The sequence below is a fragment of the Colobus angolensis genome, unplaced genomic scaffold (assembly GCF_000951035.1).
Source record: "Colobus angolensis palliatus isolate OR3802 unplaced genomic scaffold, Cang.pa_1.0 Scaffold48, whole genome shotgun sequence".
Lineage (NCBI taxonomy): Eukaryota > Metazoa > Chordata > Mammalia > Primates > Cercopithecidae > Colobus > Colobus angolensis.
In genome coordinates, this window is record NW_012118265.1 from 9,836,340 (window position 1) to 9,842,000 (window position 5,661).

The window sequence follows — 5,661 nt, forward strand, 5'->3', positions numbered from 1 at the left end:
ACCGTGTTAGCCAGGATGGTCTCGAACTCCTGACCTCGTGATCCGCCCGTCTCGGCCTCCCAAAGTGCTGGGATTACAGGCTTGAGCCACCGTGCCTGGCCCAGCACTTTTCTTCTTAACGAGCTCAGCCCTGATTTCACTCTCAGGGCAACAGAACCATTATCAAGATGGCCGGTGAGATAACCAGGGTGTTTCTGAGATGAGGGAGGGAGGGTGTAATAAGACAATGGGAAGAGGAGGGTCTAAAAAACACAAAAAAATTCAACGCCTGGAAGTGAAACTCTTCCTAGTTTTAAGTAATTAGTTATAAATGTTAAACGCGCTGGAAATGGGTTATGAATCATTCAGGTAATAAGAGCAATTACTACTGTCCAGCTGTCAGTAGGAAAGAAAATAGCATAGTTCATCTGGATTTTACTTCCAGGTCTATCCAACTGTCAGTGGAAGTCTCATTTAAGCCCCTTAACCTCTCTAGGGACCTCAGTTTCCCCATCTTTAAATGACAGCATTAATTCTAAGTTTCATCCAGTTTTATTAACACTATGTAACAAAAAAAAAATGCAACAAATCGTATGTGATGGTTAATTTTATATGTCAACTTGACAGGGCCACAGGGTGCCCAGATGTTTGTTTCAATGTTATTTCTGGGTATGTCTGTAAGGGTGTTTCCAATGAGATCAGCATTTGTACCAGAGGATTGTGTAAACCAGATTGCCCTTCCTGATGTGAGTGGCCATCATCCAATCAGTTCAATCAGTTGAGGACCTGAATGGAACAAAAGATGGAGGAAGGCAGAATTCACTCTCTTTGCCCAATTGATTGAGCTGGGACGTTGGCCTTCTGCCCTCAGACAGTGACATGTACCATTGGCTCTCCTGGTCCTCAGGCCTTCAGATTGGACTGGAACTACACCACCAACTTTCCTGGGTCTCCAGTTTGCAGACTATTGATTAGGAGACTTTTAAGCCTCCATAATAATTTGAACAAATTCCTTCTAATGATCTCTTTATATTTATCTCCTATTAGTTCTGGCTCTCTAGAGAACTCTGACTAATACATTATACATTTGGGGACAAAGATACTGCTGAAGGCTAGCCTTCTTATCTCCAATTTTACTGAAAATAATTTTAGGAACTAAACACTTGGTATTTTTTCTCTTTGTTCCCTTCAAGTAATAATTAATTTTTAGTGTTTTGTTCTTGGATAGGAATTAGAAACATTATGTAGCTGACAGAGGGCTACATGCTGAGCGTATAAGGAGGAGCTGCTTTCTGCAGCCAGTTTCTTGATGAGAATTCAGCAGGAGGAGCTCTTTAGCTGTGTGAACAGTCAGTCATCAGAAGGGTAGGTAGTTAGCAAGATCTATGGTATTCAGCAAAATAAAATTCTCCCAGCAGAGAATGCCATGCTTCTTTACTCATTAAGGAATGGGTGAGCCCTTCCCTGACACCCTGACTATTCCAGCCTATAGTCGAAGTATCAATGGGAAATCAGGAACCCATACCTGCCAAGTCCTTTTTTAGGTCTCTTCTTTAAAGCTGGTTAGCTACCCCTATACATCAGAGTGCCTGAGGTCGAGAAGAGCTGGAGGGGCTGATATTTAGCCAACGTGGTCACTTCCACCGACCCTTTTGTTCTCATAGCAGCCCAGCCTCCCATCAGGAGGCATGGAGCCCCACCAATGCAGGGGTCTAAAAAGGCACCAGGAAGACTGGGCTTGGGCTGCCAATGAGGGGGCATCTGTCAGTGAGCTTCCATTTTTAGAAGACATGACAGCTTCTAGCCAACTTTACCAGATGCTTGTTGTTGAACTCTTCCTCAAGTCTGCAAGTGGAATTCTTCAGGGAAACATGGTGTTTCTCTGGCTGCCACAATATTTATTTATTTGCCTACTCAACTATTTGGTGGAGAACGTCACAGGGCTTAGAGTGGTCTCAGCCAAAGTGTCAGTTAATGAGGCTTCTGATCTGTTGCAGTGAGTTTGAATTTTTACCCTTCAGGACTGTCATCAACAGAAAACAGAGGTGCTTTGGGTTTGTTTGTTTGTTTTTAAGGCTTTTAATACAAAATCACAGAGAAATACAGAAAGAAAATATCATACAAGCCAATTACTAAATAAAAAAAATCCCAACCAGCAAATTTGTCACATTGGGCAGGCATTACAGAACAGGATAAAAGAAAAAGAAAAAGAAAATAAAACACTCCCTGAAATCTGGCAGGTGGATTTTAGAGGCCATGGGGAGCTTGCCTTAGTTATCCTGGTGAAATGGGATCGCAGTGGTTTTCGGAATATGGCCACTGCCTCCTCTGTTTCTTGCCAGTAATGGTCATCTGAAGGGAGGGTACTAGCCTGGGCAACAAATATTTGACATCACTTATGCAGTCTGAGGTCTCAAAGACAAGTAGCCTTGGAGTCTTCCATTCCATATCCCACACAGTCTCGATGCTGTCACTCGATGCCGAGATAATGATGGGCTAGTCAGGGTGGAAAGCAACTTCACTGATGAAGCCAGCATGGCCAGGCAGCTTATACAATATTCTCCTGCTTGTGGTATCCCACACATACACAAACCTGTCAGCTGAGCTACCTGCTATTTTGCTTCCATCAGGTGACCAAGAACATCTTAGAAGGTTCTTTTCAAAGTTGTGCACATTTCCTTGAAATATCTTTACACACCTCTCTTTGGGGGCAAATGGCCAGACATCCCAGACAAGAACTGTATTGTCCATTGCACTGGACAAGAGATAAGAGCCTTCAGAACTTAAGCTCAGGCCAGTCACTGAATCTGCATGGCCTGTCATGGTGTACATTAGTTTGTTCGGGTGCAGGTCCCAGACCTTGATATCATTGTCTATTCCACCAGAAATAATCTGATCACTTGTGTCATTGAAGGTCACAGCTAACACCTGGTACATGTTCCAAAATGTTTGGATGGCTGCTTTCTTCCAGATGTCCCAAAACTTAACTGCCATCGTCACCGCTAGTGCAAACAAGCTGGCTAGATAACAGGAATCCACAAAAGATGTATGTCCCTTTAGCCTTTTAACCCTCTTACCTGTTTCACTATCCCACACAGCCACAGTTTTATCTGTGGATGCTGAGAAGAGCATACTGCTATCTGTGTTGTAGTGCGGTTCCATCACTGCTGCACTGTGTCCCTTCAGTATGGCAGTGTTATCACAGTCACCATATACATTCCACAACAATATCAGTCGGTCAAATCCTGCAGATGCAAAGGTAGATCCCTTGGGGTGGAGCTTGAAGAAGTATACTTCCCCTTCATATCCAGAGAGCAGCATGATTGGGGCTTGAAGGGAGGAACACCCTGGAGGTCCTGCTTGCAGCAAAGCTTCCGGCATCGCCGGCTTCTGCCCGGCTCCAGGGCCCGACCCAGCCCCTCTCAACAGCAACTCATGCCGCTGCCGCTTGACTGGGACCAGGGGTAACCCTGGGCCCCTATGCTTCTGCTGTTCTGTCATAGCGGCAACTGGATGGTGCTTTGGGTTTTTGAGGTGCACCCGCCTCCATTTTTGTGCCACTTCCTCCGTGGAACTCTCCCATCCCTCAATGCACAGGGTCCCTGTAGTCCCTGTGTCCCTTCCCCATCCTTCATATCTGCTTGCGGCTACTCCACAGCTTTTTGGAGGCAATATGATGACTTCAACTTTATTGTGTGTGACAATGACTTCTATTGTTTCTCCAGGGACATCTGCATTTGAACAGTACAAAATACGTTAACCCACAAAACGATTTCAGGCAAAAGTTTAAGAGGAAACTGGGGAGTTCTTATAGAGTAGGGCTCATACCACATCTCTCCAATCACGTTATGTGGGGTTCTAACCCTGAGTCACACCTGGCCAATCCTGCTCACTATACCCAGACACTTCTTAAAATTGCCTGGGAAATTGCTAACGCAAATTTGAACTTATGGTTATAATTAATTAATTATTATTATTATTATTATTTGAAACAGAGTCTGGCTCTGTCGCCCAGGCTGGAGTGCAGTGGCACGATCTTGGCCCACAGCAAGCTCCGCTTCCCAGGTTCACGCCATTCTCCTGCCTCAGCCTCCCGAGTAGTTGGGACTACAGGCCACCCCGCCTGGCTAATTTTTTTGTATTTTTAGTAGAGATAGGGTTTCACTGTATTAGCCAGGAAAGTCTTGATCTCCTGACCTCGTGATCTGCCCGCCTCAGCCTCCCAAAGTGCTGGGATTACAGGCATGAGCCACCGCGCCTGGCCGGTTTTAATTTTTTTTGAGAATTTATCAAAAGCCATGGATCCTCTTCCCATTTGAATGTACACATGCATACTTTCTTTTTTTTTCCTTGCGACAGAGTCTCCCCACGTCGCCCAGGCTGGAGTGCAATGGCACAATCTCGGCTCACTGCCACCTCCACCTGCCTAGTTCAAACGATTCTCCTTCCTCTGCCTCCAGAGTAACTGGGATTACAGGTGCCCGCCACCAGACCCAGCTAATTTTTGTATTTTTAGTAGAGACGGGGTTTCACCGTGTTGGCCAGGCTGGTCTCAAACTCCTGACCTCATGATCCACCCAAAGCGCTGGGATAACAGGTGTGAGCCGCTGCACCCGGCTCATATCCAAATTTTACATACAATTTTAGGAAGGGTCACCAGACTTCCTAGAGCTATTCTTGGGATCCCAGGTAAAGAAAGTTTGGTATTTGAAGTAAGGAGACCTGGATTCGAGTTTCCACTGTGATTTGAGGCAAGCTTTCTGTGTTCCTGTGAACCTGCTTTCTTGCCTGTAAAAGGAAAACCGTAGACTCTGTCAGTGGTTTTCAACTAGACATAAAACTGCAGGAATACATTGACCCTCACACTCATTTAGAAACTGGGGTTGAGAACTATGAGGCAAGGAGACCTCTCCAATGACCTTTGGCTCCAGCATTCTTTGATTCTGAGGTTTTGCTCCAGAAATCCCCACAAACTTGAGAAGACACTCTTTCTACCCCTAGTGAGGAAAAGAGAAGATGTTGCATGACAGAGATGCTCAGAAGCCTGACTTCACCTTTCTTTCCACTCTGCTCCATTGTTTCATGGGAGAAAGTGGCAGAAAGGGAGTAGAGCCCTTCTAGAATTAATTCTCTTTTCGTTAAGAGTCCATCGGATTGGGGAAGGATTTATCTATTCAACCTTGAAAGGATAGAGAATCTAATTCATCTTTATTTTTTGAGAACCTACTTGGCATATGGTAGGTACAGAATAAATGTGTTTTTTTACTTAATAAAATTATTTATCAAGATGTATTATTATGATTTTTTAACTAAGTAATTGTAATGAGCATCTGCTTCTCCACTCCGGTGATTCTTTGAGAATCACCAATATAGTATTATATAAGGTTTTATTTTTCCTGAAGTCATTGAAATAGATATGAATTTATTGATGAATTGAAATTCAAGGAATATTTACTAAGCTTTTATTATGTGCTTGACACAGTATTTTCAAAATAGTAAAGATTTAAGAAAAGGGTTTACATTTCCATGCTAATACTATACATATATGTAAATACTACTTCTGAAACAAAATTATAGTCCATTTATACCTTTTCTTCCCATTCCAGAAGGGAGGGATATAAAATTGTATAAAATTAAAAACAATTAAAAAATATTCTTTATTATTCCCTAGTTTGGAACCGC

General features: G+C 43.5%; 1 protein-coding gene and 1 pseudogene across 3 annotated transcripts in view; one reads left to right on the forward strand and one right to left on the reverse strand.

The window, feature by feature from the left end:
* Positions 1-5,661, forward strand: part of KCNAB1 (potassium channel, voltage gated subfamily A regulatory beta subunit 1) — a 411,274-nt gene that overhangs the window by 55,769 nt on the left and 349,844 nt on the right. The gene's annotated exons all lie outside the window — the stretch shown is intronic.
* Positions 2,459-3,480, reverse strand: LOC105523950 (annotated as a pseudogene).